General features: G+C 46.4%; 1 protein-coding gene across 2 annotated transcripts in view; it reads left to right on the top strand.

Moving 5' to 3' along the window:
- The window catches only part of LOC132402270 (SPARC-related modular calcium-binding protein 1-like), a 124,371-nt gene that overhangs the window by 22,025 nt on the left and 74,818 nt on the right, over positions 1–27,528 (top strand). The window lies entirely within an intron of this gene.

The raw sequence follows: 27,528 nt of genomic DNA, 5'->3' as shown, positions 1-27,528 counted from the left end.
CAGGATCGAAGTAAGCTGCAGAAAGTTGTAAAATGAGTCGGCTCCATCACGGGCACGAGCCTCCATAGCATCCAGGACATCTTCAAAGAGCAGTGCTTCAGAAAGGCGGCATCCATAACGAAGGACCCCCATCACCCAGGACATTCCCTCTTCTTATCGATACCATCAGGGAGGAGGTACAGAAGCCTGAAGGCTCACACTCAATGATTCAGGAATAGCTTCTTCCCCTCTACCATCTGATTTCTACTTTTTTAAAAAAATTCTGTTTTTGCACTACTTGTTTTGACTTTTTAATATACATATATACTTACTGTAATTAATTTTTTCTATTATCAGGTATTACATTGAACTGCTGCTGCTAAGTTAACAAATTTCACCACACATGCTGGTGATAATAAATCTGATTCAATAACCACAGACAATGAGATCAATGAATACCCTGCCACCGCTGAGGTCTCATTAGGACAATTATATTTTTAATTTTTTTGTGGTGATGTTTTATGTGAGATGTGGGTGTACCATGGTCGGGGGGAAACATTGCTTCAATTGGCTCTGTATATGTACAGTCAGATGGCAATGAGCTTGAATTGTGTACATTATTTTTGTTCCTGTATTTATCTTCTTTTGGTGTTGATGCAAGATTCCGGTGGGGATTTCTGGGACATGGTCAATAAGCCCTGGAGTGTGTCGGTATTTGTTGGTTTCTGGGAGTGTGTCAATATTTGCAGGGAGCACTTGTGTGGAACAGGTTTGACCAGGTGCCTTGCTGGGCCACTTCAGCTAAACTGCAACCACATTAGTGATCATGTAAAATTGGTGTTTCCTTCCAGAATCGCGTTAATACTGATTTGTACGATGTGAAATGTTTTTGTGGTAGCAGTACAGTGTAAGGTCAATTACTACGAACTTCAAAAAAGACATTGAAAAGCAGTGGTGTTTGTGAATTTTGACATGTCTGTTAGGGCAGCAATGAAAGTTCTCCATCTGTCTGTCCTTGGCTATCAAAACCAACTTTGGTACTGGTCTTCAGGGCTTCCTTCATCTTCCCTTTGGCCTCCTCTCTGTTTTCACTGCTGTCAGTCAGGCAAGTCCTGGGTGGAAACTCAGGACTACAGTCACACTCAAATGCAGGGTTCTTCATTGCTGTTTCTGTAACAATTTTGTTTGACCAGTCAGGGTTGTTGGCCCTGAGATGAACCCCCAAACCTGAAGGACCGGTGGACCTCTCTTGGTCTGGCTTCTACCCTTTGACTTGTTTGGCACGGGTGACCCTACCGAGAGTCAAGGCACAGACGGGCCCTAGCTCTCTGGGTCATTGAGGCAAGCAGGCCTCCAAACCCTATGACAAGGTTGCGGTTCTCTTGGCAGGCTCATGAATAATTAGGTCATTTTCTTGGACTCATAAAGAAATCTTGCGGAGTGGAATTATCCACTCCTGAATAATTGAGTGTGAGTCTTCAGGCTCCTGTGCCACCTCCTCGTTGATAGCAATGAGAAGAGGACACGAGCTGGACGGTTAGATCCTTAATGCTTGATGCTGCCTTCTTAAGCCACCACCTGTTGAAGATGCCCCCAATGCGTCATTGCCTGGTACAGAGGCATCGATGCACAGGATCAGAAAAAACTGCTGAGAGTTGTAAACTCAGGGCAGTTCCATTGTGGACAAACCCCCTCCCCCCCAACCCCATCAAGGACATCTTTAAAAGGCACTGCCTCAGGAAGGCAGGAGCCTTCATTAAGGACCCTCACCATCTGGGACTTGGTCAGGGGTGATCATGGACATTGCATCTAGCTCTCTACGTGATATGCAAGCCAGGGCAGTACAATATGGAGAGGAAGCTATGGGCCATGCAGAAGACGTCCCTCTTCCATGAATCTGATGAACCCAAGGGAACGGCAGAGACCGATACAATTCGGTACCGGCAGTGTTGCTGGAGTTGCCAGTCAGCGTCGAACTCAAATGTTGTTCCCTAGGAGCTCTCCGATGGATTTTTCCCTCAGGGTTTACTCCCACAGCCTTCCCCATGAGCGGGTATAACTGCAGGGCAGCGGAGGTTTGAGATCAGAGTTTTCCTTCTCCCCATTGAGCTGCCAACCTCGACTGACAAGCCCCATATGCTCAAAGTAACTGGTTTTAAGGTGCCAGTAACCCACCTTCCCCCTTCTCCTGTCAGCAGAAGCAGCGTTGCTGGGCTTAGTAGCTAAGCCCCACGTGAAGACCAGGAGCCAGACCTGGTTGTCAGAGGCTATTTGAGGTGCACGCTATTGGGAGTATTTGATAAGTAGTGGGAGCTTGTTCCCATTACCCCCCTCCCACCTCAGCTATGACAACCTTAAGGATTCAGGCCATGCCCGCTTCTCATTATTACCATTAGGGAGGAGGTACAGGAGCCTGAAGATTCACACACAATGTTTTAGCAACAGCTTCTTCCCCTCCATCATCAGATTTCTGAATGGTCCGTCTGATCACCTCCCTATTTTGCAAATTACAAACACAAGAGGTTCTGCGGATGCTGGAAATCCAGAGCGACACACACACAAAGTGCCGGGGGAGCTCAGCAGGTCAGGCGGCGTCTATAGAGAGGGCCAAGACCCTACATCGGGACTGGAAAGGAAGGGGGAAGAAGACAGAATAAGGTGGTGGTGGCGATGGGGGGGGGAGGGGGAAGGACGACAAGGTGGGAGGTTATAGGTGAAGCCAGGTGGGTGCAAGGGAGATGAAGGAGGAAGCTGGGAGGTGATTGGTGGAAAAGGTAAAGGGCTAGAGAAGGGGGAATCTGATAGGAGAGGAGAGTGGACCATGGGAGAACAGGAGTGAGGAGAGGCAAAGAGGGATAATTTCCCCCTCCCCTTCTCTTCAATTCTCCACTAGCTCCCTTATTACCTCTTCTCTTCTCATCACCCCCCCCCGTCTTCCCCCTCTTGTTTCACCTCCTTCCCTTTTTCCCATGGTCCACTCTTCTCGAGTCAGGGGGGAAGGGGGAGACTCCAAATGGGCGAAGCGGCGGACTGTAACCTGGAAACAGTGAGCTGTTGGCCCACCCCCCGCACTGTGGCAGGAGTGACACCTCCCTCTCTCCCTCATCAGAGAGAGGGAGGGCCTGTTGACGTGTTGGTGTGTGGGCCGGACACTGGTCTTTTGGTGAACTCCAGACGCTGTCTGGGGCTTTGCTGTTGCGAAGTGGTGGTGGTGGGGGTCGCAGTGAGTGGGGGAGGGGGAGAGTGGAAGGCTGATGCTTCTGCTTGTGTGTGGGACGGGGAGGGGGGCTTTGGGCTGTTTTGGGATTGTTTATTTCTCTGTTTCATGGGAAGATGAAGGATTTCAGGTTGGAACTGTATATATTCTCTGACGTTATATTGAACCATTGAGTTTACCATTGCATCACCCCCCAAAGATTAAATAAAAGGGACTTGGCTGTGACTCTCCAGAAATGTACCGAGAGAGCTCTACGCTGGAAAGTTCAGAGTTCAAAGTAAACTTATTGTCATACTATAACCATATAACAATCACAGCACGGAAACAGGCCATCTTGGCCCTCCTAGTCCGTGCCGAACCCTTAATCTCACCTAGTCCCACCTACCCGCACTCAGCCCATAACCCTCCACTCCTTTCCTGTCCATATACCTATCCAATTTTACCTTAAATGACACAACTGAACTGGCCTCTACTACTTCTACAGGAAGCTCATTCCACACAGCTATCACTCTTTGAGTAAAGAAATACCCCCTCGTGTTTCCCTTAAACTTCTGCCCCCTAACTCTCAAATCATGTCCTCTAGTTTGAATCTCCCCTACTCTCAATGGAAACAGCCTGTTCTCGTCACTCTATCTATCCCTCTCAAAATTTTAAATACCTCGATCAAGTCCCCCCTCAACCTTCTACGCTCCAATGTCTGTGTCACCATACACAGTGGATTTTGTTTAATCGCTACATTTTGTTATCGTCACTCTGTGCCGGGTTGTGTGATGTGGGTGATCATGAACTCATGACCATAATTGTTATGGACAAATTTTTCTACAGAATTGGTTTGCCATTGCCTTCTTCTGGGCAGTGTCTTTACAAGACAGGTGACCCCAGCCATTATCAATACCCTTCAGAGATTGTCTGCCTGGCGTCAGTGGTCGCTTAACCAGGATTTGTGATCTGCACCGGCTGCTCATACGACCACCCACCACCTGCTCCCATGGCTTCACGTGACCCTGATTCGAGTGGGGGGGGGGGGTGGAAGAACACTAAGCAGGTGCTACACCTTGCCCGAGGGTGACCTGCAGGCTAAGGGAGGGAAGGAGCAACTTACACCTCCTTTGGTAGAGACATCTTGTGACATATCAGCCAATTAAGTGTCTCCCTCAATTAGCCAAAGTAGTTAAAAGGTGTAAAAAAAGATAAATCACTGTTCAACTGACTAACAGATTATGTATTTAAAAGAAATACAGAACAAATTAGAACACTGCCAGCTCTACTACGGTGCAGTACAACTGTATAATAGTTCCTAATAGTTATCAAGAGAGGAATTCATCGTGTTATTTAGATTGACTGTAAATGAAAGCATTGTGTTAAGGCAGTTCATTATCTGCACTGGGTGTCTGCTTCGATTTTGTTCAACAATTGCATTCCATCATGGCTGCTTTCTCCCTCTCAATCCTATTCTCCTGCAACATGCACAACACACAGGAAAAAAAATCAGGCAGCATCTATGGAAAGGAGTAAACAGTCAATATTTTGAATTGAGAGCCTTTGTCAGGATTGAAATGAGAGGGGAGAAGTCTGAGTAAGAGGGTGGGGGGGGGAGGAAGAAGAACAAGGCAGTAGGAGATGAGCGAAAGCAGGAGAAGTGGAGGGAGGGGCTGAAGTAAAGAGCTAGGAACCCCAAACACGAGCAGATCTACAGGTAGGTGTTGGTGTAGATGTAGGTGTGTGTGTGTGTGTCCAAATAGCTGGGAATTTGGTGAAAGAGATAAAGGACTGGAAAAGGAATCCAACCCTATTTTCCTGTTTTCTCCTCATAACCCTTATAGTACTTTCCAGAAGGGAGCTTTTGGAAAAGGCAGGTTTTGTAGGGTGGCTGGTGCCCACAATGATATGTCCTGCTCACTTCTTTGTCTAGAGGGCATTGCCACAGGGTAGAACAAAGTCCCTTTAGAAGAGAGATGAGGAGGAATTTCTTCAGCCCAAGGGTGGTAAATGTGTGGACTTTGTTGCTATAGACAGCTGTGGAGATCAAGTCACTGGGTATATTTAAAGTGGAGGTTGATTAGTAAGGGTGTCAAAGGTTACAGGGAGAAGACAGGTGAATGGGGCTGAGAAGGTTAATAGATCAGCCATGATAGAATGGCGTAGAAGATCCAATGGGTCAAATGGCCTAATTCTGCTCTTGTGCCTTGTGGCTCTGGGCCACAAGTCCTGCAGTAATCCCAGAGGGGTCCAGAACTCTAGTTACCACACCGAGATGGCTGATTGCTGAGAGCTGTGCTGCATCAGAGGTGATCAAGGCTGATGCTACTTTCCACGTCCCTGGTTAGACGGACAGACTTGAAACCGGAGGGACAATATAAAGTCGGCACTTGGTGGCCGCTTCATTAGTTACCTCCTGTACGACAATAAAGTGACGCTGAGCGGCTGTATGTCCGTGGTTTCCTGCTGCTGCAGCCCATTGGCATCAAGGATCGACGTGTTGTGCATTCTGAGATGCTCTTCTGCACACCACTGTTGTAACGAGTGGTTATTTGAGTTGGTGTCACCTTGCTGTGAGCTTAAACCAGACTGGCCATTCTCCTCCGACTTCTCTCATTAACAAGACATTTTTGCCCGCAGAACAGCCACTCACTGGATGTTTGTTTTATAATTTTTCACACATTTCTCTGTAAACTCCAGAGCAGGGGTTTCCAACTTTTTTTTAAATGAATGCCATGGGCCAAACCCATTAAGCAAAGGGTCCGTGGACCCCAGGTTGTGAAAATCCCAGGAGATCAGCAGTTTCTGGGGTGCTCGAAGTACCCCATCTGTGCTGGGGCAGCAGGCTGAGGGTAGCAGACACCAACAAACTCATTTGTAAGGCCAGTGATGCTTTGGGGCTGGAACTGGACTCTCTGACGGTGGTGTCTGAAAAGAGGATGCTGTCCAAGTTGCATGCCATCTTGGACAATGTCTCCCATCCACTCCATAATGTGCTGGTTAGGCACAGGAGTACGCTCAGCCAGAGACTCATTCTACCGAGATGTAACACTGAGCATCATAAGAAGTCATTCCTACCTGTGGCCATCAAACTTTACAACTCCTCCCTCAGAGTGTCAGACACTCTGAGCCAATAGGCTGGTCCTGGACTTATTTCCACTTGGCACGATTAACTTATTATTATTTAATTATTTATGGTTTTATATTGCTGTATTTCTTCACTACTCTTGGTTGGTGTGGCTGTAACGACACCCAATTTCCCTCGGGATCAATAAAGTATGTCTGTCTATCTGTTAACAATCAAAAGTCACTTAGATCACACTCCTTCCCCATTCTTCCGTTTGGTCTGAACAACAAATGAGCCTCTTGACCACGTCTGCGTGCTCTTATGCTGTCACATGATTGGCCGATTATATATTTGCATTAACAAGCAGGTGTACCTAACAAATTGACCATGGAGTGTAGCAACAAGTAAGAGGGAGACAGAACATGGATTAAAAAAATGAGGCACTAGGGACCAACTCTGAGGGGGAAAGAAAAGCATTGAAATGAAAGTCTACGTTCTAAGTGAAACGCAAAAGCAAGCAGCAGCTTGGAGTTGAGTGAGAGTCTCTTTAGCAGAGAAAACACATCTAATTGCCATTTGTATATTTGTGGAATAGTTTGGCAGCTGGAGTCAGATAGTTTTGTGGTTTTGCGGCTTGTGGTGCTTTGGGAACCCAGTTGGCACAGAGAGATTCCCGAGCAGACGGCTGGCCCCCAGCCGGCCCCGTCTCCCATGGGAAGCCCTGGAATGTGGCTGCCATCAAGATACACAAGAGGCAGTTCTCCCAATTTAACATTAAACAAAACAAATTAACCTCCCCATACCCCAGAAAAATATATTTTCAGTTTTAAGTTCTCCTTGGGGTTTTTTTTGCCGATGTGTGAAATTTTCCAATTGAGTATTGAATTAACACTTTGAGTGCCAGGGCAATGCGTTGCTCTGAATGCAGGGAGTGGAGTTTTTTGGGACTGGAGTTTCAGCTACGGGCATGAATGACCTTGTCTAGTACCTCGTGGGAGTCGAGGGGTGGCACGCGGTTAGCGCAACGCTTTAGTGCTTGGAGACTCGCAAGACCAGAGTTCAGTTCCCGCTGCCTCCTGTAAGGAGTTTTTGTACATCCGCCCCGTGACCGCATGGGTTTCCTCCAGATGTTCCGGTTTCCTCTCACATTTCAAAGACGTATAATTAGGGTGAGCTGTGGGCATGCTATGTTGGCACCAGGAGTGTGGCAGCTCTGACGGGCTGCCCCCAGCCCCCAGCCCAATTCTTGCTGAGTTTTATTTATTTGTTGAGATGGGGCAGGAGGGGTCCATTCTGCACTTCGAGGTGTGCCACCAAGTAATCCCCCAATTTCATCTTTCCCTAATCGCAGGACAGTTTACAATGCCCAACTAACCTACTGACTGGTACATCTTTGGACTGTGTGGGTGACCAGAGCACCCGAAGGAAACCCACGTGGTCACAGGGAGAAGGTACAAACTCCTTTACAGACAGTGGCGGGAATTGAACCCAGATCACCTGGACTGTGCTGACCGCTACACCACCATGTTGCCCCTATGCTACAATGTGCAGACTTGCTGCAAATGACACATTTTACTGTTTCAATGTGCGCGTGACAAATTAAGCCTATCTAAGCGTTGTATGTCCATGCAAAGTCTGGCGAGACAGATGGGTTACAATGCACGTCCTAAAAGAGAGGAGGGCATGAGTATTAAAGAGGATTGGTGACTGATGCCACAGTTGTCAATGTGGTGGTAACAACTTCCGGTTTAAGATGGTGCTACTCCAGAGTGTGTGGCACTCACTGGGTAGCTCGAAAGGCAAGAAATACGACTCAAAACTTTACTAATAACGCCTTTTCTGAAGTAAATTGTGGTCAACTGTCACTGGAAACAATGGGGAAGCAAGTGGGGGCGAAGCTGATTTGAAGGATGGGCCGTGAGGGTGTATTGCAAAACGTGCTCTAGTTAGAGTTGGCTTTGCTGCTGCTGTTGGAGGTGGAGTGAGTGATTTGGAAAGGAGTCGATGCGGAAGAGCTTCGATGCCCATCTCCCCAACCTGGGTGTGTGGTTGGGTCGTCTCAGGCGCTGAGCCGTCTTGGTGAGATCGAGAGCGGCTTCGGACTGTGCGACTTGTGTGTGATGTTGCACTGGGATCCGGGCCCCAGAGCGAGGAATTACCCGGTGATTGGACAGATTAAACGCTGGTCCAGCTAGGCCGGAGAGCCGGAGGCGAGACTCAGGCTGATCTTGCCCGTTCTCTTGTGATGTTCATTCCTCTCTCTCCACAACACCAAGACCGTGAGCTGCCCTGGCAGCTGTCGTCTCTGTCAGTTCTGCGCTGTTATTGATGAACTGAGGTAGAGGCTCCGGGAGGTGGATCTGAGGACTCAATTTGGTTCGGAATGCTGTCGTTTGCTCCTGTTGTTTGATTGTGTGAGTGTGTGGTTCCTCTTTCTCTGCGCAGTGGTTATAATCTCTTTTAAAAACTGGGTTCTTTGGGTTTCTCGCCTTGTGGCTGCCTGTAAGCAGACACGCCTCAAGGTGAATAATTCATACACTCTTTGATAATACATGTACTTTGAATCTTCAAACTCACATAGATAAGAACAAAATTAAATGGAACTGTAACACTGGTTGTTTAACTTGGTTGGTAATACATTGGCTAGTTTGTTACCAAAGCCAACCACGCAAATACTTCCCACATCTGTCCTCTATATTACTCAGCCATGGCTCTCCTGCTCGTGACCCCCCCACCCCACCAGCCCCGCTGTCAATTCAACCTGTAATACTGCCAGCAACTCAAGCTCAGAAGTCCTGAAGAGTTTTAAGTGTACCGCGTGCAAGATGCGGCCTTTTGAGTTGACTCACACAATCCGAATACGCATGGATTACGGTTAGTAGGCTGAGGGCATGTTACGTTGGCACTGGAGGTGTGGCGACACTTACGGATGTCCCCCCCACCCACCCCAGGACGTCCTCTAACTGTTGATCATTGACACAAATGATGCATTCAGAGACTCAAGGCACATTTATTATCAAAGTACGTATGCAGTATCCGACAAGAGGACCACAGACTTGCCGTAGGGTTTGGAGGCTTGCGTGCCTCAGTGACTCGGAGAGCGATGTTGGCTGGAGTCATGATTTGGCTCTTGGTAGGGTCACCCGTGCCAAAAAGGTCAAAGGGTAGAGGCCAGACTCAGAGTGGTCCACCGGTCCTCCAGGATCAGGGGTTCAGCTCAGGGCTGACAACCCTGACTGGTCAAACAAAACGGTTACAGAAACAGCCATGAAGAATCCTTTTATACGGACAGAGATGGAGGAGCTTCAGTGCTGCCCTAAATGCCAGGGGGGTAATGGGCAGTAAGTACGTATTACGTACTATAGAACTCTGAGATTAGTTTTCCCACGAGACAAAGAAACACCATGGAACCTGTTCAAAGATAAACATCAACCCCCCAACATGTAGAGAAGAAAAATCACGCAAATGGCACAAAAATAGTGGAAAACAAAACACGGCATATAAAACAAAACAGACCAGCTCATTTCACTGTACGAGTCCCATCATCCAAGGTGCTGCCTTCCAGTTTCCTCGGGGAGGGGAAGCAGGCCTAAGCCTTGTGGGTTGGTAAGTGGTGGTCATGCTATTGTGGTCAGGTGACACTTGCAGGCTGCCCCATCTCATTTCACAGCTGTGGTGATTGTTGGCATTTCATTGTATGTGTCATGGATATTGCATCCTAGCTGTCTGGACACGCAGACCAGGGCAGTACAATACAGAGAGCAAGCTGCAGCCCATGTAGCAAGCCCCTCTTCTCACACGGCAGAGACCGATACAGTTCGGCACTAGTTGTGTCGCAGGAATTGCCAGTCAGAGTAGAATTCAGTGTAGGGCTGCCTTTCAGTTTGCAGCTCTGGATTTTCACTCTGGGTTTACTCCCATGAGTGGATATGGCTGCAAGATGGTGGAGGTTTGGGATCAGAGTTTTTGTTCTCTTAGATGAGCTGCCAACCACGGCTGAAACGGTTCTGCCGGGCTTAGTCAGGTGTGAAGGCCAGGAGCTGGACCTGGTTGTCAGAGGCTATTTGAGGCGCACACCTTTGGGAGCATTTAATAGATAGTGGGAGCTTGTCCCCATTACCACCCCCTGGCTATAATGACCTTAAGGAACCTCAGTACAAAGCAAAAACAAATTTCTACAATTTGGTCTAAATTTATTACAATTTTTAAACACAAACTAATTGATTGTATAATTACTCCTTCAAGTCAGTATTTAGTAGATGCATCTTTGGCAGCAATTACAGTCTTGAGTCTGTGTGGATAGGTCTCTGTCAGCTTTGCACACCAGGACACTGCAATTTTCCCCCATTCTTCTTTACAAAACTGCTCAAGCTCTGTCAGATTGCATGGGGATCATAAGTGAACAGCCCTTTTCAAGTCCAGCTACAAATTCTCAATTTGATTGAGGTCTGGACTCTGACTGCCACTCCAGGACATTAACTTTGTTTTTAAGCCATTCCTGTGTAGCTTTGGCTTTATGCTTGGGGTTATTGTCTTGCCGGAAAACAAATCTTCTCCCAAGTCACAGTTCTCTTGCAGACTGCATCAGGTTTTCCTCCAGGATCTCCCTGTATTTTGCTGCATTCATTTTACCCTTTACCTTCACAAGCCTTCCAGGGCCTGCTGCAGGGAAGTATTCCCACAACATGATGAAGCCATCACCATGCTTCACGGTAGGGATGATGTGTCTTTGATGATGTGTGGTATTTGGCTTATGCCAAACATAGTGTATAGTTGAAAGCTCAATTTTGGTTTCATCAGACCATAGATCCTCCTTCCAGCTGACTTCAGAGTCTCCCACATGCCTTCTGGCGAAGTCTAGCTGAGATTTCATGTAAGTTGTTTTCCAACAGTGGCTTTCTCTTTGCCACTCTCCCATAAAGCTGTGACTGGTGAAGCACCCGGGCAACAGTTGTTGTTTGTGCAATCTCTCCCATCTCAGCCACTGAAGCTTGTAACTCCTCCAGAGTTGTCACAGGTCTCTTGGTGGCCTCCCTCACTGGTCCCCTTCTTGCACGGTCACTCAGTTTAGGTTTACATCTGTGTTATATTCTTTCCAATTCTTGATGATTGATTTAACTGTACTCCAATGATATTTAGTGTCTTGGAAATTTTCCTGTATCCATCTCCTGGCTTGTGCTTTTCAATAACCTTTTCACGGAGTTGCTTGGAGTGTTCTTTTGTCTTCAGGGTGTAGTTTTTGCCAGGATACTGACTCACCAGCAGTTGGACCTTCCCAATACAGGTGTATTTCTAGTACAATCAACTGAAACACCTTGACTGCACATGGTGATCTCTATTTATCGAATTATGTGACTTCTGAAACCAATTGGCTGCACCAGTGATGATGTGGTGTGTCATATTTGTGAATGTTTCTGCAATCAATTATTTTGTGTTTTATATTTGTAATTAATTTAGATCACTTTGTAGAAATCTGCTTTTTGCTTTGACATGAAAGAGTCTTTCTGTTGATCAATGTCAAAAAAAGAAGTTAAATTAAGTCCACTGTTATTTAATGTTGTAAAGTGATAAAAAATACGCGGGTGACACGAGACATGCACAGACACACAATCTTCGGGCAGATGGGGCTCATCAGCCGCGGTTTGCAGCTCATCTAGGAGAAGGAAAACTCAGATCTCAAACCTCCGCTGCCCTGTGGCTACGCCCACTCATGGGGAAGGCCTCAGTAGTAAACCCCGAGGAGAAAAATCCAAAGCTGGGGTTCCTAAAGCAGTCCTATATTGAGTTCAACGTTGACTGGCAACTCCTGCGATGCTGCTAGTACCAAACTCTATCAGTCTCTGCCATTGCTTTGGCTTCACCAGCTTGCTACACGGGCAACAGCTTGTCTCCATATTGTACTGCCCAGGCTTGTGTGTCTAGACAGCGAGGACACAACGTCCATGGTCAAGCCGGACCGATGGAGGCCTCAGGTAGATGTCATACTGTAATTCACCATTTTATTATTATGTATTGCAATGTACAGTACTGCTGTTGCTTAGGCAACACGTTTCACAACGTATGCTGGTGAGATTACACCTGATTGTGATTCAGCCCATATCATCATTTTTTCTCTAAGAGCTTTCTGAATGTTTGGAAGCCACTACATTTCTATATTTTTGGACCAAAGAAAGGCAATGGAAAGTGCTACACCTTACATGCCTCCTTCCTTGTGCTTCAGTTATTAAGAAATCCTTGTCTGGCCATCTGTCTGTCTGTCTGTCTGGCTTGCCACTAACTTTGCTTTATGCAGCGGTAGCATTCACTCTCCTTGCTGCTTGTACTTTTGATAAAGGGTCTAAAATCACAGGCGTGCTTCACCCACATCTGCCACTGGTCTGATTGATTGGAAATCCGGGTGCAGAGGACAGAAGACGTTCATTAAACCTGCGTGACCTGCCATTGTGTGGTGCAGAAGCTGCAAGGCACTGGACCACAAGACCCGACAGAGGACATTAGAAACTACCAACAGGGCCACTGGGGTCTTCCTCCCCAATCCTTGTGACATTTACTGGGAGAGTATTATATGAAGGATCGGAAGCATTGTTCGGGATCCCTACCACTCATCACACAATCTCTTTGATCCACTGCCATCGGGAAGAAGGTACGGGAGCATCGGGATTAGGACTGCCCCACTGGGCAGCAGCTTCTTCCCTCAGGCTGTGAGACTAATGAATACAGACTGACAGACTTTATTGATCCCGAGGGAAACTGGGTTTCGTTACAGCCGCACCAACCAAGAATAGTGCAGAAATATAGCAATATAAAACCATAAATAATAATAAGTTAATCATGCCAAGCGGAAATAAGCCCAGGACCAGCCTATTGGCTCAGGGTGTCTGACACTCCGAGGGAGGGGTTGTAAAGTGTGATGGTCACAGGCAGGAATGACTTCCTATGACGCTCAGTGTTGCATCTCGGTGGAATGAATCTCTGGCTGAATGTACAGCTACCACCCTGCTATGAATACCCTGCTACCACCAAGTCTCATCACTACAACAGTGAGCTGTTTATTATTAACCTGTGCTGCACACTATATACACTTTGAATTATATTTTATTAACTTATTTGTGGTAATATTTTGGTTTATGTGCTGTTTGTGATGTACGTATTGTGGGTGCACCATGGTCCGGAGGAACGTTGGTTTGTTTGGTTGTATGTATATATCAGCATTATAAGAGAAGATTGAATGGGTTAGAACTTCATTCCTTGGAACATAGACCAAAGGGGAGATTTGATAGAGGTATACAAAATAATGAGGGGTATAGGTAGGGTAAATGCAAGCAGGCTTTTTCCACTGGGGTTGGGTGAGACTACAGCCAGAGGTCATGGATTAACGGTGAAAGTTGAAAAGTTTGTGGGGAACATGAGGGCAAACCCCTTCACTCGGAGGATCTGAGAGTGTGGAACGAGCTGCCAGCATAAGTGGTGATTTCAACATTTATGAGAAGTTTGGATAAGTACGTGGATAGGAGGGCTATTAACCCGGTGCAGGTCGATGGAAGTAGGCAGTTTAAATGGTTCAGCATGGACTAGATGGGCTGAAGGGTCTGTTTCCGTGCTGTACTTTTCCATGACTCTATTTGTACGGTCAGATGACAATACACTCGAACTTGCCTAGATAAGTCGATTGCTACTTAAAACTCCTCCAACTCTGTCTTCCTCTTCCTCACTCTTGAAAACTCTTGCAGCTACTAGATGCATTCTGAAATTACTGAGTGCGTTGGATGACACATGCGTGTGCAGCCTCACATTCCTGGCAAGGCCCCACATATCAAGTGCCAATCACTCCTGGATGGCCATGGTGCGGCCAAGAGCAGGCGTCTGGTTTTCAGACCCACCATCAACACTTGGCAAGGGAAGAGAACTTATGCAATAACAACTTTGGGGATCCACATATTCATCCGTAGCTAATAAGAATTTCTTTTTCTCGAGCATATAGTGGAAAAGTAACGCGAGTTCATTCCTCCCTGTTTTCCCGTGCTCATGATTCCTAAGTAACTTAACACAGATGGGAGAGTGGGGAGGTTGGGACGCCACGGTAGTGGGGTGCTTACTGTGACACTGCTATAGCTTGACACGTCGGAACTTGGAGTTCAGTTCAGATGTCGTCTATATGTTCTCTCTCTGACTGCATGGGTTTCCTCCAGGTGCTCTGCTTTCCTCCCGTAGTCCAAAGATGTACCAGTTAGAAGGTTAATTGGTCATTGTAAATAGTCCTGTGATAAGGCAAGGGTTAAATAGCTGACTAGTTGGGCCAGAAGGGCCTATTCTGCACCGTATTTCTAAATAAAATTGCTGGCCAGTGTGAGGAGAAAAAATATTTTAAAAAATTCTCAATTCCAGTTAAGATGAGGGAGTCCAGGATATCAGTTATCCCATTACGCTCCAAAATTGCTGCTCCTGCTTTTAAAATTTTCCCCATTCCTGAGCAGTGTGTATTCTGTCAGGTTGTTCCACACATTGATTTGAAAGGCAGCTTGTCCTGATTTAAGGTTACAGCCCAAAACACTCTGACAATTCCTTTTCTCTCCTTCTGCTCTTCGACCCACTGAGTTCCTCCAACAGGCTGTTCTTCATTCTGCCCTCACATAACCTGTAAAGTGACCCCCAAGTGGTTTTCTGAGCTGCATCATACAGGTACTTTAATAGCAGCGGATAAGACATTTCTTCACAAGTCTTGCTTCCGCAGAATTTAGTTTTGCTTATGAAGCTGAAGACAGAGATGTTTTCAGACTGCTTTCATCATGTAAGAATTTGAAGAAGCAAGAAATCAACTTTTATTGAATATAATGCATTTAATTGCATAATAGTGCTGACGCTTTGCAATAGTTCAACTATGCTAAAAATCTTTTTTTATTCTTGTTTGAGGCTTCTCGCTCAAGTGTCCAACAATAATCAGCCAGTATTGATGGATTCTAGTTGCCCCGATACCATTTCTCCGTGACCACAATGTCCTGGTGAAACCTTTCACCGTGCTCGTCACTGACAGCGCCAGGATTTGCAGGGAAGAAGTCTAAATGGGAATGCAGAAAATGAATCTTCAGTGACACGTTGCACTTCATGGTTTTGTTTGCTTGAAGCATGTTGTCAACCAGCTGCACGTAGCTTGATGCTCTGCAGTTGCCAAGAAAACTGACAACAGCATCCTTGTCTGCCATGTGATTTTCTCCGGTCCCACTAGGAGTTCTTTGAATTGCCTGACGTTGATGGCCTGATTGATTTGTGGACCAATAAAAATGCCTTCCTTAATCTTGGCATCAGTTATTCTGACTTGAATTACGAATTGAATTTAACAAATATAAACTACTTCAGAGAAATGGTGTGTGATAGGGAAATTTCATGGCAATTTTCATGATCAGCAGTCCAAAATCCATAAGATGCACCCAAAAGCATTCAGGAAGGAAAATCTTTGTTGTCCAGTGAACCTCCTGGTTATTTGTCTAAGATGGAAATAGAATCCAGTGCTAAGTACAAGACCTGACGAAGGGTCTTGGCCCGAAACGTCAACAGTGCTTCTCCCTATAGATGCTGCCTGGCCTGCTGCATTCCACCAGCATTTTGTGTGTGTTGTTTGAATTCCCAGAATCTGCAGATTTCCTTGTGTTTGCTAAGATGTACAGATTGTGACATTTTCCTGTTCTCTGCCATCTTACATCTTGTTTATTTCCCAATTGTGAAGAGTTTTCTCATTACCCCTACAGGTGTTGCACCACAAGGCAGAGGCAGACTGAGGCCATTTGGTATGTCAAGTCTGTGATGAGGTGCCTAGGTGAGGACTATAAGGACCAAGTGCTGGAGTATCTGAATCAAGAATGGAACTGCGATGTTTCGAGACTGAGATGATTACAGGGTTCTTGACTAGGTGCTGGGTGGGAACCTTTAGAGGTTTGGAGACGAGAATCCAAACGAGACAGAAATCCTAAGTGCAATAACAGACTGAACCAAAGTTGGGGACTGAGCCCTGAATCGAGTTCCCAAATAGCGGAGTAGGTCAGACCTCTAAAGGAGGTGTGCTGTGGCTCCTGGAGAATGTGGAGCTTCTAAGATGCAGACGGTGTGCACTGTAACAGTGTCTGCACCACCATTTCATCATAGCTGACTTATCATCCCTCTGAACCCCATTCTGCTGCCTTCTCCCCGTAGCTTCTGTTGCCTTGACTAATCACGTACCTATCAAACTACACTTTAAACAACTTGGATTCCACAGCTGTCTGTGGCAATGAATTCATCAGATTCACCAATCTTTGGATGAAGGAATTCCTCCTCGTCCCCATTCTAAGGACATACTGTTCCATGTTGTTTCCTGTATACTTGGCCTCTATTGTCTTCTGTGTCTGATTCTCAGAACTTTTTCATTTGAGTTCTTGTTTGTGGAGAGGCGAAGGTGTCATCTCTCTGAACCTAGAAGGTTACGTAGGGGATGGGGATGCTAAATATATGGGAAGGGTTTAAATAAAAATGAAACTCTTTCCAGTGCCAGAAGAAGTCGTAACCACAGGATTTGTTTTTGGTTGAAAAGGGGTTTTAACAGAATGACAAACAGGAGAGATTCTGCAGCTGCCGGAAACCCAGAGCAACACACACTAAATGCTGGAGGAACTCAGCAGGTCAGGCAGCACCTACGGAAATGAATAAACAGTCAGCATTTTGGACCAAGACCCTTCTTCAGGACTGAGAAGGAAGGGGGAAGATACCACAATAAAAAAGAGTAGGGGGAGGAAAGGAGGGGGGGGGACCAGCTGGAAGGTGAAAGGTGAAGCCAGGTGGGTGGGAAAGAAGAAATCTGATAAGAGAGGAGAGTGGACCATGGGAGAAAGGGAAGGAGGAGGGGACCAAGGGGGACGTGATAGGCAGGTGAGAAGAGGTAAGAGTCCATAGTGGGGAATAGAAGAGGGGAGGAGGAGGAGGGAGCATTTTTTTTTAACTGGAAGGAGAAATCAATATTTATGCCGTCAGGTTAAAGGGTACCAAGATGGAATATAAGGTGTTGCTCCTCCACCCTGAGCACAGGTCTAGGCCGTAGACCGACATGTCAGAACGGGAATGGGAATCAGAAATTAAACGGTTGGCCGCCTAGAAGTTCTGCTTTTGATAGCTAGAGCGGGAATGGATGCTGTGCGGACAACGTAACAGAGAAAAGGGAACAGCTATTTTACAGGAGAAGGGGTATTGTCAAGATATCCATGGCCATCAGTAGGTTTATAAAAGATGTCAGTTGACAGTTTGTCTTCAGAGATGGAGAGAGGGATGCAAGAGGTATCAGAGATGGACCAAGTGAATTTGAGGGCAGGGTGGAAGTTACAGGCAAAGTTGATGAAACTGATGAGCTCAGCGTGGGTGAATGACACCAATTAACGAAATGGAAACAGAATGAAACTCGTTTAAAAAATCTCGTTAGGCCACATTTGGAATTTCAAGTTCATTTCATGGTTGCCTCATTATAGGGAGAATGTAGAAGCTTTAGAGAGGGTGCAGAGGAGATTTACTGGGATGTTACCTGGATTAGAGAGCGTGTCTTATGAGGAGAGGTTGATTCCGGGTTTAGGAGTTCAGCTCAGGACTTTTCTCTTTGGAGTGAAGGAGGATGAGAGGAGACTTGATAGAGGAGTATGTGATGATAAGAGGCATCGATCGAGTGGACAGCCTGTGTGAAAGGGCTGATACCAGAGTACATGATGTTAAGGTGATTGGAAGGAGGAATGGGGGGAATGGAAATGGTAGCTTTTTTTAAACAGTCTTAGGTTCATGGGCCATGCTGCCAGGTGCGATGGTAAGGGCAGGTACTTTTCAGACATTTAAGGGACTCGTGCACATGAATGAAGAAAAAGTGGAGGCCTATGTGAGAGGGAACTCCATGCGGACCACAACATTGTCGTAGGGTTTGGAGGCTTGCGTGCCTCGATGACCTGGAGAGCTACATTGGCTGGAGTCGGGGCTTTATGATTTGGCTGTTGGTAGGGTCACCCGTGTCAAAGAATAGAGGCCAGATTCAGAGTGGTCCACCAGTACTCCAGGTTCAGGGAGTTCAGCTCAGGGTGAACAACCCTGACTGGTCAAACAAACCGTTACGGAAACCGCAATGAAGAATCCTTCTACATCTGAGTGCGACGGTGTTCCTGAGTCTCCACCTGGGCCTTGCGTGACTGACAGTAGTGCAAACCGAGCTAGTGACTGAAGCCCTGAGCACTGCCAAAGATGGAGGACATTCAGTGCCGCCCTGAACGTCAACAATGTTCCGGGCAGCAGGTATGTGGGAGGGAAGGGTTGGGTTGATCTTGGACTAGGTTAAGGGTCAGAACAACATGATCGGCCGAAGGATCTGCGCTGTTGTCCGAGCTGAAATGTCCCGCACTGCTGTCTGAGCAGGAATGTCCTGCTTGAAATGGGGAAACTCTATTTACAGCTTTCAACCTGGAATTAGATTAATTTTAAGGAAATTTCCCATGGCTTTGGGAAAAGGATAACAGAAAGCATGGTAGCAGAGTGGCTAGCACAACGCTTTACAGTACGGGCGACCTGGGTTCAATTCCCGTCACTGCTTGTGCGGAGTTTGTACGTTCTCTCGTGACTCCATGGGCTCCTCCGAGTGCTCCAGTTTCACGTACTGGTCAGTAGGTTAATTGGTCATTGTAAGTTGTCCCTGGATTAGGCTAGGGTTAAATTGGGGGGGTTGCTGGTTGTCATTTCTCAAAAGTCCGGGAGGGCTTATTCTGTGCTGTATCTCAAAAACTAAACAGATCATTGAGTAGCAATTAGCACAACGCTTTGCAGTGGGGTTCAATCCCTGCTGCTGTCTGTAAGGAGTTTGTACGTTCTCCCTGGTGACCGCGTGCGTCTCTTCCAGGTGCCCCGGTTCCCTCCCACACTGGAATCACGGCAACACTTAATGGTTGAGAGGTAGTAACTGTTCTTGAACCCTGGTGGTGTGTGTCCTGAGGCTCTTGTACCTTCTACCTGATGGTAGCAGCGAGAAGAGAGCGTGTCCTGGGTGGTGGGGATCTCTGATGATGGATGCTGCTTTCCCACGACAGTGTTTCGCATAGATGTGCTAATTAGTTGGGAGGGTTTTAACCTGTGATGTGCTGTGCCAAATCCACTACCTTCTGTAGGATTATCTGTTCAAAGTACCGAGCAATGGTAAAAACAGTATAAATTACGATAAAAATACACAGTAATGAAGAAAGTGAGGTAGCGTCTGTGGCTTGGCATGTTTGTTAGCTCTGGGACCTGCTGACAGTGAGATCCGGCCTTCTCTTTTGTCTGGGGATGGTGCAGTTGTGTAGAAAGTGTGATGGCTCTTCTAGGCAGTGGGCCCAATCCAGTCTGTTGTAAAGGGAGGGCTTCAGCGTGTGAGAGGTAACCGTCCACCATGCTTCACGAACCTCTTCATTGCTGTAAATTGTGGTGTAATGCTATTATAGCGCCAGCGAACCCGGCTTCAATTTCCTCTGCTGTCAGTAAGGAGTTCGTACGTTCTCCCCGTGACCGTGCGGGCTTCCTCCAGGAGATCCGGTTTCCTCCCACAGTCCAAAGCTGTACTGGTTAGTAGGTTAATCGGTCACATGGGTGTAATTGGCTGTTGTGGCTTTCTGGGGCTGGAAGAGCATCATTAAAAAATAAATAGTCTGGGATCTTCCTCGGTTATTTACATTCTTGAGGGAGCAAATAAGACATGAAGCTGACGACCCCAGCTTGACCCAGAGTCCATTTTTTATTTTGAATCTTTAAAATGGGTTATTTATTTACCATTTCCTTGTTTTCAGAATATTTAGTATCCCTTGCTTCCATGCCTCAGTCCCTCCCTGGTCAATTCTGTTGTAAACCGTACAGCTTGCAGTGACATATGCCGGTAGGTCACCATGGCAACGTGTCTGAGCTGCTGCCGGGGCCTATACGGTTCAGCACATCAGCTGCTCTGCTAAAGTAAGGAAAGATGGGCTTTACATTTCTCTACCTTCCCTTTCTCCCACCCCCTTTGTCTCTTTTCCCATTCTGATTACTCTTCTCTACATTGGTGAGGCCCATTGTAAATTGAGGGAGGAGGAGGAGGCTGCCTCATCGAGCGTCTCCATTCCATCGGCTGAAAGCAGATCTTCCCAGTGGCCAAACGTGTTAATTCCTATTCCCATTCCCATTCCACCATGTTGGTCCATGGTCTCCTCTTGTGCTACGATGAGGCCACCCTCGAGGGAAGGAAAAACCCCTCATATTCTGTCTGGGTAGCCTCCAACCTGATGGCATGAATATCGATTTCTCCTTCTGGTTAAAAAAAAATGTCCCCTCCCTCTCCCTGCTTCTTCTATTCCCCACTCTGGCCTCTTACCCCTTCTCAACTGCCTATCACCTCCTCCCGGGTTCCCTCCTCCTTCCCTTTCTCCCATGGTCCACTCTCCTCTCCATCCCTTGACCTTTCCCACCCTGGCTTCACCGATCACCAAGCTATCCTCCTTCCCGTCCCGCCATTTTTTAAATTCTGACATCTTCCCGCTTTCTTTCCAGTTCTGAAGAAGGCTCTCGGCCTGAAATACCGACTGTTTATTCTCCTCCATAGATGCTGTCTGACCTGCTGAGTTCCTCCAGCATTTTGTGTGTGTTACTCTGACCATAGACACCGTCTGACCTGCTGAGTTCCTCCAGCATTTTGTGTCTGTTAATCTGACCATAGACACTGTCTGACCTGCTGAGTTCCTCCAGCATTTTGTGAGTGTTACTCTGTCCATAGACACTGTCTGACCTGCTGAGTTCCTCCAGCATTTTGTGTGTGTTACTCTGACCATAGACACCGTCTGACCTGCTGAGTTCCTCTAGCATTTTGTGTCTGTTAATCTGACCATAGACACTGTCTGACCTGCTGAGTTCCTCCAGCATTTTGTGTGTGTTACTCTGACCATAGACACCGTCTGACCTGCTGAGTTCCTCCAGCATTTTGTGTCTGTTAATCTGACCATAGACACTGTCTGACCTGCTGAGTTCCTCCAGCATTTTGTGAGTGTTACTCTGTCCATAGACACTGTCTGACCTGCTGAGTTCCTCCAGCATTTTGTGTGTGTTACTCTGACCATAGACACCGTCTGACCTGCTGAGTTCCTCTAGCATTTTGTGTCTGTTAATCTGACCATAGACACTGTCTGACCTGCTGAGCTCCTCCAGCATTTTGTGAGTGTTACTCTGTCCATAGACACTGTCTGACCTGCTGAGTTCCTCCAGCATTTTGTGTGTGTTACTCTGACCATAGACACTGTCTGACCTGCTGAATTCCTCCAGCATTTTGTGTGTGTTACTCTGTCCATAGACACTGACCTGCTGAGTTCCTCCAGCATTTTGTGTGTGTTACTCTGACCATAGACACTGTCTGACCTGCTGAGTTCCTCCAGCATTTTGTGTGTGTTACTCTGACCATAGACCCTGTCTGACCTGCTGAGTTCCTCCAGCATTTTGTGTGTGTTACTCTGACCATAGACATTGCCTGACCTGCTGAGTTCCTCCAGCATTTTGTGTGTGTTCATGATTACTCTCTCATCACTTCTCGTCTCCACATCTGCCCATCACCACCCTCTGACCTCCCCTCCTCTTTCCCTTTCTCCCATGGTCCTCTCCCCCTCTCCGATCAAACTATTTCTTTTTCTGACCTTTACCTCTTCCATCTATCACTTCTCAGCTTCTCCCTTCATCCCTCCCACTCTCCCCTTAACCTGGCTTCACCTATCACCTGCCAGGTTATCCTTCTCCCTTGCCCTGCCACCTTCTCATTCTGACTTCTACCCCCTTTCCTTTCCGATCCCGAAGAAGGGTCTCAGCCCAAAACGTTGACTGTTTATTCCTCTCTGCAGACGCTGCTTGACCTGCTGAGTCCCTCCAACATTCTGTCCATTGTTCAGCTTTCAATCATCCCCTGTTTAGGGAGACAGTGGGGTTTCCAAATATCTCACTGACAGCTTTGGGAACTTGCTGTTCTGACATCTGAACAGCAGTTCCAGCTGCCCATAGCAAGGGGACCTTAAAATATACTTTTAAAAAAAACCATGAAAATAAGGTCAAGTATGTCAATAAATATGGATAAAAATATGCAGCAGGGTTTGCAAGACGCTGTGCCTGTGGTAATTGGAATGTCTTGCTCTGTGCAGACTTGAGTCTGAGTCTTTCTATGTAAAGCCAGGGATGGCAGCAACATGCCGCAGTTAGACAATGGTCCTCTGTTCCTCATTTTCACCCGTACTAAAAATAGTGTCTGTAATATTATTTACTGCTTGTTTCCAAAGTGGTAAACACGATAGAGGATCTCTTCCAACCCTCCCTTCGCTCTTGCTCTCCAATACTTCGTCTCTCCAAAGCTATTTTTTTTTGCCTTTCTGCTTCCCACATAATTATTATTTATTTTTGCTTTGACCGCTTTCTCAGAATCAGAATCACCGGCATGCATCGTGAAATTTGCTAACTTTGTGGTAGCGGTACCACGAAATACATGGTAATGAGAATAAAATTGTGAATTACAGTAAATATACAATATATTAGTTAAAATAAATAAATAGTGCAAAAATAGAAATAATAAAGTAGTGAGGTAGTGTTCATGGGTTCAATGGCCATTCAGAAATGGGATGGCCGAAGGGAAGAAGCTGTTCCTGAATTGCTGAGTGTGTGTCTTCAGTCTTCTGTACCTCCTCCCTGATGGTAGCAATGAGAAGACTTGGGTGATGCAGTCCTTAATAATGGATGCTGCCTTCCTGAGACACTGCTGCTTGAAGATGTCCTGGATCCTACTGAGGCTAGTGCCCATGATGGAGCTGACTAGTTTTACAACTCTCTGCAGCTTACTTTGATCCTGTGCAATAGCCTCTCCCCCCAACCCCCAGACCAGACGGTGATGCAGCCAGTTAGAATGCTCGTCCATGGTACATCTGTAGAACTCTGTAGGTGTTTTTGGTGACTTACCAGATCTCCTCAAGCTCCTCCTCATGAAATACAGCCGCTGTCACACTCCTGTGATTAACTGAGTTCTGTTATGTTTTATAACTTCAAGACATTAAACTAATTCAAGGGAAACACAGGAGTCCGGGAATATAGGTCTAACTTTCTGTTCACGTCAAGTGAGGGGCGCACGTATCACGTGGTAGCGTGGCTATATATGAAATTAATTTATTTTTACGTATAATCTGTGATGAATTACTAAGATTGCTTAATAAACAGTATATAGGCAAGATTACTCCAATATTATTGAAATATTAAATGCACACTTTTTTAACACTACCTTGAAGTTCTGGAGTTGTTCCATGTCACGGTAACACTGATGTCATCCTGATAACACTGAGTGCTTGGGTAGCCTTGTAGCACCTAGCCCATAGCTTTCTGCCAAATTACAGATGCAGATGCAACTCTAGAAATAAGCCTATTATATCGGTAAGTCCCTTTGTGAGTGTTTACGGTGAGAAACAGTTTGGCATCTGCTTCCGTCTCCATCTGTACGTAGACCTCAGCTGAGCTTGCTTTGCTGCGCTGTTTCCCTCCAGAAAGGTTTGCAAGGGTATCCTCTGTCCTGGGTAGGGGGCAATGATCAGCTTTCAGATCAATGATGGTGACCTTAGAATCACCACTTACCCTGACACACTCATTCTTGGCCTCTGAGACCATTGGCATTGCCCACGGGATCCACTTAACATTGGAAAGAATTCATTCAGCCTCCACGTGATCTGGCTCATTGCTACCTTATCACTGACAGTAGAAGCAGGCGAGCGGGCTTTGCAAAATTTGGGTGTGGCAACTTAATTAAAAAAATATCTTGCCTATTAAAATCAGGTTTGAGTTTTCCGGTGTCCTCCTTGAGCACTGCTGTGGCATCATCCAGTACCTTTCTTCATTTGTTTTCACATGGCTTCATTGCGGGGGGGGGGGGGGGTCGTGGCATGCCGATGGTGGATGGTTTCACCTTGGCATTGTAGCAATCTCACCCCCACAATCCTGGTCCTCCTGTTTTTACCCCACACAAGCCCAGTGTGTCTTGTTGGTTGTTATATTTCACTGTTACAAATGCCATTCCCACATCTTTTCTCCTCTATAAGTTCTGAGTTGAATATCTGCAGGCTTGATTATAACTACATAAAATCTTGTTGAAATATTAAATACACAAAAAGTAAAGTTAAAAGAAATTGAGCCAGGATCTGCTAGAGGAACTCATGTTGAATAGTAGCAGATTCCGGTATCCGCATTCTCCTATCTCCAAAGACAGTTATGATCTCTGTTGAAACCACGAGGCCGCTCTCAGCTTGAAAGAGCGACATCTCACATACCAAATGGGTAGTCTCCTCTGCAGGGACCCCTGCTCTAACCTGATGGAGTGAACATTGATTTCTCTAATTCTCAATCAGTTCACTCCCCCCACCCAATGCCAAACAGGTCAAAGGGTAGAGGCCCGACTAAGAGTGGTCCACTGGTCTTCCAGGTTCGGGGGTTCAGCTCAGGGCTGACAACCCTGACTGGTCAGACAAAACTATTACGGACACAGCAATGAAGAATCCTTCTACATCGGAGTGTGACGGTATTCCTGAGTCTCCACCCGGGACTTTCATGGCTGACAGTAGTGAAAACCGAGAGGAAGCTGCTGACACGATGAAGGAAGCCCTGAACACCACCGGAGATGGAGGATCGTCATTTGCTTCTTTGAACGCCAGCGGTGTAAAGGGCAGTAAGAAATAATTCATAGTAGAACAAAGAAGTACAATGGGATCAATGAAAAACTACATGCAACCAATGTTGCAAAAGGCCAACTGTGCAGATACAAAAAAAGTACAAATAATAAATAATATTCAGAACATGAGTTGTGGAATCCTTGAAAGTGAGTCGGTAGGATGTGGAAGCAGTTCAGAGTTGAGGTGAGTGAAGTTATCCACACCGGTTCAGGAGCCTGATGGTTGTGGGATGATAACTGTTCCTGAAGCTGGTGGTGTGGGACCTGAGGCTCATTGTGGTGAGTGAAGTTATCCACGCTGGTTCAGGAGCCTGACGGTTGTGGGGTAATAACTGTTCCTGAACCTGGTGGTGTGGGACCTGAGGCTCATTGTGGTGAGTGAAGTTATCCACACTGGTTCAGGAGCCTGATAGCTGTATGAGTAACCTTTGTCTGAAATGCTTGAGGCCGGAATTGGTTCAGATTTTGGAATATATAGTGAAATATAGTTTGGGATCGCCATAATTTCTGTGACCACTTTGAACACCTGTGCTCCATCTGCCAATTCCCAGATTCCCATTCCTATTCCCACGTGTTGGTCAATGGCCTCCTCTTGTGCCAAGATGAGGCCACCCTCAGGATGGAGGAGCAACACCTCACATTCTGTCTGGGTAGTCTGCAACTTGATAGTGTTTAAAATCAACTTCTCCTTCTGGTTTAAGAAGAAGTTCTTCATCCCCCTGCCCCCTCCCTCTTTTCCTCTTTGCCTCTTCTCACTCCAACCTCCTTCCCTTTCTCCTGTGGTCCCCTCCTCCTTTTCTCTCTAGCCCTGGACCTTCCCTAGCCACCTGGCTCCACCTATCACCTTCAAGCTGTCCTCTTTCCCCATCCCCCCAACTTAATATTCCAGCATCTTTCCCCTTCCTTCCCAGTCCTGATGCAGGGTCTCAGCACAAATCGTCAACTGTTTATTCCTCTCCATAGATGCTGCCTGACCTGCTCAGTTCCTCCAGCATTTTATGTGTGATTCTTTGTCTTAGACTTGTTCATCTCACAAACACGAACTTAACAGTAAAGATGATTACATAACATTAGTAAAGTGAAAATATGAAGTTCGCAGGGTGTCAGACACATGGGGGAATACCCGAATCAACTGTTGAATAACGGAAGGCTTTCAGTTTCCACTAATGATGCTGTGTTTTGAAGACTTGTTCTGGTGTTTTCATAGGCAATGCTTTAAAAATTTAATTTAAATATACTTAGTTTAAACAAAATGTAATTTCATTCTGTAAGATATAAAAACAATCGGCATCGTAACACACACAAAATGCTGCAGGAACTCAGCAGGTCAGACAGTGTCTATGGACAGAGTAACACACACAAAATGCTGGAGGAACTCAGCAGGTCAGACAGAGTCTATGGTCAGAGTAACACACACAAAACGCTGCAGGAACTCAGCAGGTCAGACAGTGTCTATGGTCAGAGTAACACACACAAAACGCTGCAGGAACTCAGCAGGTCAGACAGTGTCTATGGTCAGAGTAACACACACAAAATGCTGGAGGAACTCAGCAGGCAGTGTCTATGGACAGAGTAATACACACAAAATGCTGGAGGAACTCAGCAGGTCAGACAGTGTCTATGGTCAGAGTAACACACACTAAATGCCAGAGGAACTCAGCAGGTCAGACAGTGTCTATGGTCAGAGTAACACACACTAAATGCCAGAGGGACTCAGCAGGTCAGACAGTGTCTCTGGACAGAGTAACACACACAAAATGCTGGAGGAACTCAGCAGGTCGGGCAGCACCTGTGGAGAGGAATAAGCAGTTTACATTTCAGGCTGAGGCCTTTCTTCAGGACTGGAGAGGAAGGGGGAAGAATAAAAAGGTGGGGGGGGGGTGAAGGGGGACAGCTGGAAGGTGATGGTTGAAGCAAGGTGGGTGGGAAAGGTAAAGGACCAGAGAGGAAGAAATGTGACAGGAGAGGAGAGTGGACCATGGGAGAAAGAGAAGGAGGAGGGGCACCAGGAGGAGGTGATAGGTGAGAGAGGTAAGAGGCCTGAGTGAGGAATAGAAGAAGTGGGAAAGAGGAGGGAAAAAATTACTGGAAGCAGATCAGTATTATAGATGTGCTCTGGTGCTAGATTTTCATAACCAGCAGACGCTTCAAAAATTCAGTGTTGTGTTTTTTTTTTCAATTTCTGCAGCCAGCCTGCTGAATATTCACAACTGGCTTCAACGTTCAGTTTGTCGTGATAGATCTTAGCGTGTTTCACGATCAGCACACTATTAAACAGCATATGTTCAGTCCGCTGACGCTACATGATTGGCATCTTCATTTTACACCATGTTTTTCTGTTTTTTGTTAAATGATGTTAGTTACGCATCGGGGGTCGCTTCTCAGAACTGTCTGTGCACGGAGATCTGTGTATCACCTGGGAACCTACCCAGTGCCTTGGGGAATTTGTGACGTCATGTCAGTGCTAAAAAAAAGATTGGGTTTTGGGGGTTTATGGATTTTGGAATTTCAGATAAGGGGTACTCGACCTGATAATAACTGTTCCTGAATCTGGTGATGTAGGTC

This window comes from Hypanus sabinus, chromosome 11 (assembly GCF_030144855.1).
Source record: "Hypanus sabinus isolate sHypSab1 chromosome 11, sHypSab1.hap1, whole genome shotgun sequence".
Classification (NCBI taxonomy): Eukaryota; Metazoa; Chordata; class Chondrichthyes; order Myliobatiformes; family Dasyatidae; genus Hypanus; species Hypanus sabinus.
This window is presented reverse-complemented; position numbering and strand designations above follow the sequence as displayed.